Source organism: Sciurus carolinensis, chromosome 10 (assembly GCF_902686445.1).
Source record: "Sciurus carolinensis chromosome 10, mSciCar1.2, whole genome shotgun sequence".
NCBI classification, from domain to species: domain Eukaryota; kingdom Metazoa; phylum Chordata; class Mammalia; order Rodentia; family Sciuridae; genus Sciurus; species Sciurus carolinensis.
Genome location: NC_062222.1, coordinates 50,759,388 through 50,773,630, shown reverse-complemented (window position 1 = coordinate 50,773,630; position 14,243 = coordinate 50,759,388). Strand labels below are relative to the sequence as shown.

Genomic DNA, 14,243 nt, shown 5'->3' with positions numbered 1-14,243 from the left:
GCCCGGCCGCGCGACGGCGCCCCCTACCGCTTGGAGTGGTCACTCCCACCCCAGGGCTTAGTCCCAGGATCCCCAGCCCTGCCAGTGGAATACCAGCGCCCCGCCGGTGGTGCACAGGGTATAGCCAAACCACGATTGCAAGATGAGCAAGAGACAAGGTCCACCACCCCAGAGGAGAGTTCATTCATTCATTCAATCCTTCACTTAATTAATCTTTACCATCAAGTTATATTTTCACTATAGCGATGTACTATTGAATGATTGCTGTGTGCCAGAAACTGCTCTAGACCCTGTCCAACATAGGAGACTAGAGTGCACACACAGAGACGTCACAGTAAGACATCATGATCAGACCTCCTTGTGAAACTTTGGCCTTGACATTGACTTATATAAGAGCAAAAATTCGTAAGTAATTTCCTCAAATGCCACCTCCTCCGTGAAGCCTTTTACTGTTTAGCCCAAGTAGAGGAGGCAACTTCCCAGAAATAGCGTACACTACCTCTACTTATATCCCATTGGACAGCACTTAGTGTAGTGGCCACAACTGACGATAACCCAGGAGTTTTTATTCTGAGTGATCATGGACTCAGGTAACATTTGGGAGCCATACCACTGCAGAAGAAAGGGAGAATGGATGTGGTAAACAAGCAGTAGTCCGCCACAAATATCAACTTTTTTCCCCTATAGACCACCTTCTTAGGGAACCTCTAGGCCATTGGAAAGACCTCTGAAACTCTGCCGGGGTCCAGCCCTAGCAGGGGTCCTAGTGGTCACAGGTGATGGAGTAGGCGTCGGGGAGGTGGAGAACAAAGCAACACAAACTCAAGGAATGGATGCTAAGTTCTAAATTTTATTTTTCCCAGCAAGCTTTTTATACATTAAAAGGTTGACAGTTACACATGTTTTTCCAGAACAGAAAAAGATCACAAGGAAAAATAACAAAAATATCTTGTATAATCATTACTAGACCAGGCAATGAAGTATTTTAATTATTTTTAGTAATTGCTTACTCGTGATAACCTATAACTAAACAATAAGACATATTAATATTGCTTAACTAATCATAAAGTTTAAAGCAAGTTCAACAGGGTTGAGTAAATGTCAGTTGTGTGGCTACTGCTGTGGTTAATAAGTGCTAGACAGTTTACGCTAACAATAACATGACATCATCTTCTACTGTGTGAACTTAACATCGAGGAACTTTTTCTCCAGGGGATCGGTCGCCAATAATATTTACAGCATTTAGTAAATCCTAATCTTTAAGGAATGGAATATCTTGCACTCTTGTATGTATACTTTCAAACCAGATTATAACATGTCCTGATTTTACATGTAAATATCCTGTGGGAGATAAAGGAGGGTCTAAATCCAGGGACTTAAGAGGTATCCCTCTGTAAGGATGTCATGGTTTTCCATTAATTAAAAAAGCATTGTTATAAGGTGTTTTAACTGTAGGAACTCCGTTTTCTTTATTTCTTCTGTTCCTGCTAATCATTCCTGATGGGGTTGGAGTTATTTGCCTACATACTTCAGGTCATCTAAGAGTAGTCAACAGGGGATTGGCAGCTAGAATCTATTTTTGTATTTTCTCATAACATTCTTGGTCACTCAGAATTTCATTACAAATAACTAAATCTGAAATCACCGTTCCATTCGAAGTCTGGTTTTTATATTTTAACCCTGGTTCTGTTAAGACCCCTGTTTTCAGGGAAAACACATATTAAGCAAGCAAGGAAGGAAAAGTCCGCATCCGAATTCCCAAGAGAGACTTTGCAAACACCTTTATTACTCAGCGGAATCCTTGTGAAGCACTGAGGGGAATTGCAGGTGGCGTAACAAAACTCAACAGGTTTCTACTCCAGATGACAACAGGGTTCACGTCCTTCTCTATTAGACACTCAGGTTCTTCCAGTTATCTCCAGTTAGAAGCCTGGTCTACTCAGCTTTGAGAAGGGACCTCTAGGTAAAGTCATGACCACTTAGACCGACTAGATTGTAGATCCTAAAATATTTTTGTCAGCACTGGTCACTTTTTTATGTGTCAACTTAACTAGACAGAACTATGAAGCAGACTCCCAGAAAAAGGAGAGAACATTTCTTTTGTGCATATATCATGGCAGTTGTAGAATTTTGTTCCTTTAGTGAAAAAACCATAATTGTTCAATTAACCTTTGAAGATCAGATGTTTCAACAAGACAAACCTGAGACAAGGTTGTGGGCTAATTTTCAATGATGTATATAGATTTTTTACAATTAAGTACAAACTTTTCAAGTGTCTCATTTTTAAGCATATTGCTTTGTGACATTAGAAACAATGGCTTCCCATAGGAAATAGAGAAGAATTTTCTCAGAGAGTTATTTCTCAGATTAATACCATTCTCTGTATCCTAATGCTTGTAGTTATTCTTTGGGAGAATCTGGAACATAGAATCTGAGGCCTCTCTTGCCAATAGCTTTCCTTAATTCTGGGAGCATTTTCTTAGTAACACTCAAGGTGTGTGCATCCTGATTTGTAAAAACTAATGAAACTATTAAGCATTTCAAAATGTAATGTTTACTTAAAATGAAATCTTGACACTAACTTGTTATTTTGTAAATTACATTTTAAATGTTGCAGTTATGCATTCAAAAAGGAAACAATGAATTTTTATTAAATAAGTTTATAATCACTTAGAATTCCATTTTTCATTCTCTATAGTTTACTAAAATATTTGAGTATCAGTTGTCAGTATGTAATATCAGTGATATAAAATAATAATAGATAAACCAGGTTAACTTCTTTAATCATTTTAAAATATGAGTTTGAGGACAATGTTTATATTATCATTTAATTATTTCAAATTTAGACATTTGGGGTTCTAACACATTGGACTTCCTTTATTGATATTTTTTGTTATCATGTAGCAATTGTAAGTCTCAATTCTAGGCATTTGCAAAGTAGAGAGTAAAGACAATGACACATAAAACTGCTAAATAATATATTCAGAGTTTACAAAATACAAAACCACTAGAGATTCTTAAAGTGAACTGACTTCATAAAACTTATGGAGAAACTGACTTCTAATTAATATGTAGAAAGGGCCAGAATAGGAAATAGGAGATAAGCTGTCTACATATTTATAGTATCTCAGATATCAAGTGACAAGGACCCAATAGTTTTGGGAATAGAAACAGAAAGGAACATTGCATTTGAAAAAGTAACAAAATCTGATGCCTGTTGAATGTGGTGGAACAGTGATGGAAGAGTTTTTTAAAAATTCAGTTTTCTATGCAGACCAACCAAGAGAGATGTGGTGTTATTCCCAGATATAAAGAAAGAAAAATGGGTTAAAATTTTTGGAGATGAGATGATAAACATGACTTGAAACATGTTGAGTTTAAAACAATGCACTTTTCATTAAAAATGAAACTACTTTTCACCAATAGGGGTCTCTGAGAAGCAGACTGTGAGACTAGGCTTAGTGTATGGAGTGTTTTTTATGTAAACATGGCATCAATGTGTGACTAAAATCCAGAGTAGCAATGGACTAACAATGCATGAGAGTTCCAGTTGCTCCTCATCCTCACTGGCATTTAGCATTGTCAGCTGAATAGGTGGGATACAGAGGAACTGTAGGGCGGTAAGACTAGGACGAATGGACACTAGAATGGTGAATACATGTCATGCGTTTGTCCAAACCTACAAAATATGCAAAGCCAAACGTGAACCCTAATGTACACTAAGGAATGTGGATGCCTATGAGATGTCGATGTAGATTCCATTGTAAACAAATAAATGGCTTTAGTGTTCAGTGTTGGTAGTGAGTGGGGTTTTGTGTATTTGTGTAGGGCAGAAATCTCTGTATCTTCTGCTCAATTTTGCTGTGAACCCAAAACTGATCTAAAAAAAATAAAGTCTATTTAAAACACAAAGAAACAAACAGTCTCAACAAAACAATTAATGGGAAGAAACATCTCAAAAACTAGAGAACCAATGTCTAGCATGGCAATTAAAATTTTGCAACTGTTTTGTTCCTTTCCTATGGTTATTTACTGTACTTTTATCATCTAATTAAAATCAGGTGTTTTTTAATCTTCCTGATAGTGCCTGTTAGAATATCATTAGTCAAAAAAAAAAAAATCATTAGTACTTTCAGATGTTCTCTTTATAACATTCATTTGCTCTTAAGTTGAATTTCCTTTGCTGAACATCAGCATGTTTTGCTACTTTTGCAGCGTAGCCTGAAGAATCATTAGTCTTTATGTGTTAAGTGCAACTAGGTTTCCTTGTGGCCATCCACGGGTGATTTCACTCAGAGATTCCTTATAATTATTGAGAATAGTTTGTCGAGTTTTACTTTTAAGCAAATGTCCTTGTTAATTCTCATTTCATAGAATTTTAGGCACCTTCCCCACCCACACCTTCACCAGCTTCATGAACAAAAGCTTAAATTCTTAGAGGCCCTTTTTTGAAAAGTTTCTGAACACCTAATTGGAAATATAAAAATTCTTTTTAAAATAGATACAGCTCTTAAAGAGCACCTAATTTTAGCCTCCACTTTTCAGGGCTTTTTAATATAAATAGGATGAGTTTCTGAATGAGGCGGTATTTCCCTGGTAATCATTTTCTCTTTGTATTCTGTAGATCTCATATGTCTAGTAGTTCCACACCTGTATGATAATTCAGCGGGGTATTTTTTGTGAAATTCATGATAAGATTGTTCAACTCAAATATTAGGATGTAGCTCTAAGTCTCTTGAATTAAGAAAATAGATATTTGGTTCAAGTAAAAAGAATTCCAGTGAATCTGACGCTTCTAACCACCTGACAGACAAAGAATAAATGAGGGTATCTAAATCCTCAATGTTGGTGGCTCAGCCTTTAAGACATCCAAAAGCCAACTGTGAATTTTGTGGAAGTAAAACTACTCATTTCATTTTGGAAGAGTTAAAAAAAAAAAAAAAAAAAAACCTGTTACAGAAAATTCAGGATGCTGCACATCCTTCCTGAAGTGACACTTTTAAAGTTTTTTCCTGACTTTTCACTATCAGATAAATCTCTGAAAATTGATTAGTTTTTAAGCAGTTTTTAACTACCCACTCAGAGGAAACTTCTGTAGGCTGGCAACACTGTGATTCCTTGAGGAATCAGAACAAGTCAAGACTTGGAATGAGACCAGGAAACAAGGCTGCAGAAAACGTATCTGAGGGCCAAAGTGTTCTCCTAAGTTTGTTCCTAAAACCCAGCAAACGTAAACACTAAATCCCAGGTGTCTAATCACCTTATCTGACCATTTCCCTCACTAAAAGCAATAAAAGACAAAAGCGACCAAAGAATAAAAGATTATTCTTCAAGGAGTCTGTGTCCATCTGGAGGTGGGGAACCAGGAAACCTGAAGCCAGTTTGACTGCAAAAACTGAATGGTAGGTATGTGGTAAGTGAGAGGGACTTTGAGAAAAGAGTAGAGGATTTTTTTCTTTTTCTTTTTTTTTTGGTACTAGAGATTGAACCCAGGGACACTTAATCACTAAGTCACATCTTCAGCCCTTTTTATTTTTATTTTTATTTTTAATTTTGAGACAGGGTCTCACTACATTGCTGAGGCTGACTTTGAACTTGTGATCCTCCTGCCTCAACCTCTTGAGCTATTGGGATTGCAGGTATGCACCACCACACCTGGCTAAAAATAGAATTTTTAAATGGATTTTGAGGAAGTTTTACTGTGTGTGGATGGTGAAGTGTAAGCTTTCCTTAGACTCCCTTTGAAGCCCATAGGGCCATCAGTATTACTCGTTAATACTGTTGGAGTCAGGCTTGTGTTTAATCTTCCTCCGTGCAGTTTAGATACATGAGAATTACACATAGATTTAAACAACCTGGTATCTTAGAATATAGAATACAGAAATTGGATTTAATTTCAAGTGTAAAGTATGAATCTTTAGAGAGATTTTTAAGAATCAGAAAATAGACTTGGATCAAAGGTTCCAAAGGGGAAGTACTACCCCAAGGGGGCATTATTGAAGTTGTCAGGGTGATTTTCTAGTGTCACAATGATTGAGGAGCTCTACTGCCATTTAGTGTGTAAGGGCCAGGGATGCCACACAACCTATAACACTTAAGGTAGCCCCCCACAACAGAGAGCAGTAGTCATATGTCTAGCATTGTTTTTAAATGTCTCACTGGACATTTGAACAGGTGAAAAACCTGTTTTTAAAAAATGATCTCAGCCAAAAAAGTAATGTCATTTTAGATATAAACACAAAGTTATTTTTTGCCTTGTTTTAATATTCTCATAGTATTTAAATCACTAATAATACATACTGCATCATTCTGCATTTATAGCTCTCAATTCATAGTGATTATACATATAGATGCAAACATATGACTATATGTCCAGAGTACTGAGGCCTCAGTACTTACATATTGAAATGCACATAATTTTATTAAAAATTACTTTTATGTCTTTTTATATAATAGGCATCATATTGATTTTCTGAAAATTGGTAGGTTTTATTTTGTATGAATTTCCTTCTGAAAGAATTAAAAAACTGGACTGGGGTTGTAGCTCAGTGAAGGAGCATTTGCCTAGCATATGTGAGGCACTGGATTCAATTCTCAGCTCCACATATAAATGAGTAAAATAGAGGTCCATTGACAACTAAAAAAAAATTTTTTTAATTTAAAAAACTGTTACAAAAGTTTTTCTCTTAAAAAGTAGATTGTGTTTATCAATTCATTCATCATTGGACATTCAAGTCGTTTCTACATTTTGCCTACTATCATAATTCTGGTATAAACATTCATATAAAACTTTTTGTGTAGACACATTTTCATGCACATATGGTTTCATATAAAGATACAAACACATACATAGGAGTTGAATAACTTGATCTCGTTTGGAAATTCTGTTTAACTTTCTGAGGAACCACCAAACTTTTCTATGATCGCCCACCGCCCGCAGGGACAATCACAACACGTACGCTCTTGATCACAGGAACCAAAAAGCCCTTTATTCCACAAGTCTCAGACTTATATTGAGAACATCAGCCTATCAGAGAGTAGACTACCAGGAAAGTCAGCCTATCAAGGAACAGCCTCCAGGCAGATACCAGGATCGCCTCACGTACAACAGCCAACCAGAGTTACTTCCTAAAACTTGTTTACAAGTGCAGCTATGTCTGGCAAGCTGCCAGGCGCCATCTTAGAGATCAGGCCACGGTGCGGCTCTGGGGCCCTCAGAGCCCGCCCCTGACAATTTTCCATATTAGTTGTTTTGTTTTACATTCCTGCCAGCAATATACAAGTGTTTCTATTTCTCTATATCCTTATTGACCCTTGTTGTTTCCCATTATTTTTAAAATTATTATAACCATTCTGGTGAGTGGTATCTCATTCTGATTTTGATGTGTAGTTCCTTAATGACCAATGAAGTTAAACATCTATTCATGTGGTTTTTGGTCTTTCTGTATCTTCTTTGGAGAAACTTCTGTTTAGGTCCATTGCCCATTTTTAAATTTGTTGTTGAGTTGAATAAACAAATTGTGACATATACAGACAATGTATATTAGCCTTAAAAGGGAATGCAGGTATGATACATGCTACAACTTGGACAGGCATCAAAAACATTACACTAGGTGAAAGAAGTCAGGCACAAAACGTCACATATCATATGATTTCTTTGATATGAAACATCAAGAATATTCAAATCAATAAGAGATAGGCTTCAGTTTAGTGGTTGTCAAGGAACTGGAGAGGGAGAAATGGGGAACAGTTACTTAAAGGGTATGGTATTTAGGGCTGGGGGGTAGCTCAGTTGGTAGAGTGCTTGCCTCATAAGCATAAGGTCCTGGGTTCGATCCCCAGCATGGCAACAAAAAGGAGGGGAGAGATGGGCATGATATGCTTCTGGAGTGACTAAAATAACTTGAAGCCAACTTTATGGTTGTACAATATTACAACTATGCTAAATGTCACTGAATTGTGCACTCCAGAATAGTGTGTGTTATGTGTATTTCGCCTCAATTTTTTAGAAAGGGGGAAATTAGGTCTAATAAGTTTAAAAATAGCTGCTTTAGATTCTTGGCTATTTTTGTTTCATGCACCCCACTAGCAGCCTCATTAGACCTATGAAACTCTTTGTAAATGCATAAAATAAAATACATAAAGAAGTCAATTATACTGAAACATATCTACAAAATATTTTAGGTTAAAAAAAACTTTGTGATCTAATAACACAATTTCTTATTCATCTAGGCATTAAATGATTAGACCTAGCAGCAAATCTAGTAAATACCATGATTTTGAAATAGTAATGGGTATAGATCATATTTAGAGACATCTGTAACATCTGGAAAGCAATATAACAATTATATGCCATTTTGCTGCAGACAAAAATCAGAGGTACTACTAACACTATAATAGGGCTTTGTTGCTACACTTCAACTGGAAGTTAATAAAAACAAACATGGAATCTTAAAAAAAAAAAAAAAGTTCACTAAACTCCTATTCCTACCTGAGTTACAAACACCTGGTGATTTCTCCCTTGCCCTTAGAAGTAGTTAGGTGGAAGTGGTTAAGAAGAGCTGAATAAGAGACTATGTTAGACAAATCAAACAAAAGCAACTGTGTTGGTGCATTGGATTCCTCTTTCTAAAAATATTTTTGGTTGTAGGTGGACACAATATTTTATTTTGATTTTAGCATGTAGTGCTGGGGATCGAACCCAGTGCTCATAAGTGCTAGGCAAGAGCTCTACCACTGAGCCACAACCCCAACCCTGGATTCCTCTTTAAGACTATCATGATTAAAGAGCAAATAAAAGATCTAGTCTTTAATTATCTTTCAGAATTTTACTTTAAAAGAGATTTTGATCCAACTTTCAATAAAACAAGTGATCCAAGAAGCAGATTCACCCAGCAAATACAGACATAATTGTTTGAGAGATGAGAAATTAGCTTAATTTCTCCTTGTCTGGAAAAAAAAAAGAGAAATCTTTAGCATATAGAAATTCTTTTCAAGCTGATTTTATCTAAGTGAAAATAAGTCCATGGCCTGAGGCCCATATTCCTCTTAAAAATAGAAAAGAGAACAATCAAGTTGTTTTTAACCAAGTCTCAATGATTTGCAGAATATATTTGGTATTAGGCTTTCAGTCTTTCTGGCTATTTACTAAATTGGACATAATAAAATTTATCCATCATACAAGAATCACATGTGACTTAACTACACATTGCTAAGTAGCATGAGAAAAACAGAAAGTTTTGCCTGATTAAGCATTATTATTGCTTCTAGGCTAAAATAATCATAAGGAATTTCAATTCCAAATGACACATTATAAATCCCTTGTAATATTATAAATATAGTAATCATGGTAATACTCTAATCCAATTCAAGGGTTGAGCTACTAAATTGGTAATAATAGGTCATGAACAAAATCTAATGAGACAACCCATTTTCTCTGCCCACTTTCTAGATACTCTTTTTAGGCCTTGAGCAATGGGAATTAATTTTGTTTTTAAATGATTTAACTATTGAACTATTTTTTTTCTTTTACACATATTCTAATTACGTGGAGTAATGGTTTTTATACTGGATTCAAAAGAACCCTGGGTTCCAAAGGCAATTCCTTGAAACTAATTTGATAAAATTCAATACAAGAAAATGTGAATGGGATTAATTTATATCAGACCTAATATCCAGACCAAAAAGGAATCCTAGACCTCCCCCAAAATAATGCAGAATAGTCCTGTAATTTCAGTTAATGATATTTGTGTGAGAAGTGTTAGAATCTTAGCAGCTGAAGATTTTTCTTGTTCAAAAATTATATTTTTAGGAGCACTCTTCTTTTCCTTCTTTCCTTTATTCAACCCTTCATTCATTTGACTAAAATGTACTAAATATGTACTGTCAGGAAGTAGAATAGTAACTAGATACAGAACAATGAAAAAATAGAAAATTATCCACCTTGTGGTAATTAAAGTCTTTTTGAAGATTCAGGCATGAAAAATAATCATGTAAATCTGTTGTCAGGATTAAAAATGGAAATAAGTGCTATGAAGGAAAATATAGAAAGCTATGACAGAATAATATGGAGATGTGATTTAGTCTGAGATGTAAAAGGCATCCATTGTAAAGGTGTGGCATTTCAGCAGACAGCTTAAAAAAAAAAAAAGGAGATAGCAAAGGGAAGCATGATATACAGAAGAGAAATGCAAAGGTCCTGAGGTAACATTTGTCTAAGAAATACACCCTGACAAAACATTTGCCAAAATATATGAAATTTATATTTGCCACAGTTTGGATTCTCCAGGGAGAAGAGGACTCTGAGAAAGGGTATCTCTCATGGAGGTTCCTTGTCAATATCTGTTGTAGAAGACAAAGATTCAGGATTTGACAGAGGGAGAACTTTATTTGCAAGACAGACCCAAACGACAGCTTTGGCTGAACTGACCCAGAGCACCAGAGGTAAAATGGCTGGCCAGGATTAGGCCTGATGGATCTTTATAACCCTCCTATCTGTCAGTGGATATAACCCACTTTGGGAAGGTGATTCTGCAGTGGAGGTCGTGCCTGAGGGGACTGAGGGTTGAACGTTCTCGGCTGGTAGCATCCCCTACAGCTGAGGAAGTAAGTCTTTCCTTGAAAGGGAATCTGAGTGTCACATCTCCATGTCTATCACGATACTCAATTTAATTAAAATAATAATAAATAAATAGAAAATGAAGTAAAAAGAAAAATAATCCCATAACAAACTGAGTAGAAAATAATAGTAGGGAATTCACGAAAAAAATCACAAATTACCAATAAAGATAGCCGTAAAATAAGTTCAAACATTGTTGGCAATAAGGAAAATGAAAATTAGAACAAGAAGACTTATTGTATTTTATGTTTTTTGTGCATTGCATGAGCAAAAATTTAATGGCAATAATATCCATAGTGGATGAAGGTTTAATAACATCACTGTTACTAATTCTGGGATCCTGGAAAATGGTCCCTCTCAATGTGGCGTGGCACAGCTTCCTCAGTGAAGGAACATCTCTGTAAGACAGTGTATCAGAGTTTACCAAAACCAGGGGAATTTTCACACTGGAGAGGGAAAAAAAGCAACTACTATTGATGGGAATGATTCATGTGACTATCTCACAGTTCAAAGGAAAAATAAACAAAACATCCCTACATGGGTTTTGTCATAAATATATCTCAAATTCTAGCCTTCTCCTGTTCCAATGTTCAGCCATTTCCAGAAGAGGAGTTAAAATATTCTTGTTTGTCCCCAAAAGAACTTATGTGTGTATACATATAGTTAACAAGTTCAGAGAAAAATCTTTTAAAAACATCTCTGAAACTTACTTTTGTGGTTTATTTATCTTTGTCAGATAAGCAGGTTTTATTTTAGCACTTGTTAAAAGCCATAGATGGTCTGTAGGTCTTCCAGGAAGTGATGCCTTCAAATATAGCCAAGCATTCTCTGAGCCCTGCAGTGGTTAACCATTTGCAGAATTTCATCCAAACCCCACGTGGACAACATATGTTGTCTAAGACACTCATGAAGAAGCAATCCCACAATCACCCCACCTCTCCACCAATAAAATTAAACAGAAAGAAAGCAGGGAAAGAAGAGAGAACAAAAAGAAGTCCTTGTCAGAAATAACAAAAGAAAACAGTAGACAAATCATGTGGAGCCTTATGGGCCTTTAAAAAAGGATTTTGGAATTTATCCCATATGTAATAGGAACCCAGTTAGGCAGTTCAAGCAGGCAGTGCCGTGATTCAATTTTGTTCTATAGCTATCACACCTGGGGTGTGGCCAATCACCTTGATTGGCTTATGGTCAATCAACTGCCTGGGTGCAACTGTGAGAACCTTGCACTCTGCTTAGGAGGCTATTAGGGTAATCCAAGCAAGACACACTGGAGGGCATTGAGGGTGGAAGAAACAGACAGCTCTCCTGCAGCCTGCAGTTAATGGAAAAGATAGAGAAACTGAAAGAAAAAAAAAAATATTCCTAGGGATGAGGAGACAGAAGAAATTCAGCACACAAGAAAAGAGGAGATTCTATAGGAAGAAAGAGGATAATGTTCCCTGGATATGGAGGTGAGGGAGGAGGAATTAAGAACTTTGAAGTTGAGAAAAAAATAAGTTAAAGGGAAAATAGAGATAAAGTTGGTAAGATAGGCAGGGCTATAATTTGGAGGCCTTAAAACAGTAGCTGTCAATAGTGAGCATCATTTAAAGAGAAATTAAAATATTTTGTGTGCATTTTTTTAAAAAACTGAGAATTATGTCTGTTTTAAAAACTTCATTAGAAAATCAGCAGCTGCCACTGTGCTCAAAAAGGTTATTTCCCTCTTATTGAAGAATTTCTCTTTTGTTCTAAAAATCAGAATTGCATCATTCATCTGCTTGGTGATGCCCAGCATCAAACAGTACATGTGCCACAGCTTGTGGTGGAGGAAGAGACACTTTTGAAGACACTTCCTTGGTTTACCTTCTAAGCTACTTAATTATAAAATGCAATCTTCCCCACAGAAACATTAAATGTTACATTGTTTAAGAGGCTTTCCTGTTCCAAATGAAACAAATATCAATACTTCCAACACAAAGTATGCCTTAATTAACAGACTTTGAATTAAGGGACGATCATGGCAGTTGCCATAATTAGATTTATAAATTGTATGTAAAAGTGACTCTCCTCTGTCCCATTCTTTGTTTCAGGTTGAAATTCCCTAAGGAAAAGTCTCCCAGAGTTTGGATCTGCACGTTTTAGGATCTGGGAGCAAGGAAACAGTGCCTCCATGTCTTACTCATGCTATAGGAAAAAGCTTCTTTTGTGGAGCAAGACCCATGGCTTCCGAGTTCAGCCTTTATCATATAAGACATACCTGTGCTCATCACTGCCTGTGATGTTTGACTGATGCCAACAACAGATCCTCCTTATTGCCAGATGAGACAGGGAATCAATCCGTAGTTAGCTGTGGGCTGTCTGTGCTGTCTGAGACTGAGCCTGGTCTCATCTTAAGGGCAGAAAGGAGTGCATAACAAATTAGGTGAAGGCCTTGCTCACAGTCAAGCAGACCATAAGCCACTCGAGGATAGCTGTCCATGGCCTTACAGGTTTAAGATTGGTCTTTAGTGATCATTTTAGGAGTATGAAATCAGTTATTATATTAAAATATGAATAATTCTAGCATACATACTTTTTAAATTAAATTTTTTAATCATTTTTGTTCTAACATATTTTTAAAAGTTTCCATCTATTTGATCTATTTGCCTACTTATAAAATATATCCACCCTATTACATATAATTATAAAGAATATTATTTATTGGATATTATTTATTTTTAATTTGTTCTAATTAGTTATACATGACAGTAGAATGCATTTTGACACATCATACACAAATGGAATATAACTTCTTATTCTTCTGGATGTGGATATTACTTTATTTATTTCTATTTTTGTTACCTTTCACTTTGTCTTCAAAATTTTTGTTCTAAGCTTTTCTCTAAATGCAAATCCCATCAAATTTACCTAATGAGTTTCTTCAGACCCTTTCTGTCTGGCTTTAATGTCACAGTGCCATCTACTTGATCAAAAGATAAATGGGGTTTCACTTGAGAGAACCAACTTCTGCCATGTGCTTTCACAAAGAAAATAATGGCAACGGATTAGCCCCATTTGATGAAATAGTTTATTTTTTTTTTTTTTGCTTCAGTCCTAAGAATATTTTTGTAAGTAAAATTTCAGAATTAGTGCTTAAAATAACTTCCCATTTGCCATCTCCAAGATTATAAATAGAAAAAACACATATAAATAAAATCTAATAAAACAATTTAAGCTTTACAAGATGAATATACAGATTATTGAACTGAGGTGCCTTCCTTATAACTTTTGGAAATCTGTGGCTGGTCCTTAGCTATAATTATTCCTAATTCCTGTTAACTTCTCTAATAACTGCTGCTAATCAATCATTTAAAAAGTTCAAATTTCCTCTTTCTAGAAATGAAGCTTCATTCTTCTCTGACATTGGACAAAATAGAGATAGATGATAAAGCATTCAATCCTGTTTTTCGTGAACATTATAATGAGCATCTATGTCTTCATTTATAGTCCTCATAGTTATTTGAATTATCTTGCCTTGCTCAAAACATGTTAGATAGTCTTTTCTTGGAAATGTCTTCCAGAGTAGGTTATCAACTACTTTAAAAATATCAGTCACATCACACCATAATGATATCTTGTTTTAAACCCCAAAATATTGTTA

At 35.6% G+C, this 14,243-nt stretch overlaps 1 non-coding gene across 1 annotated transcript; it reads left to right on the top strand.

Moving 5' to 3' along the window:
* The first annotated feature begins 7,781 nt into the window (after window positions 1–7,781).
* On the top strand, window positions 7,782–7,852 carry Trnam-cau (transfer RNA methionine (anticodon CAU)). The gene has a single exon. It is a non-coding gene; the product is annotated as a tRNA-Met (tRNA).
* Window positions 7,853–14,243: the final 6,391 nt, after the last annotated feature.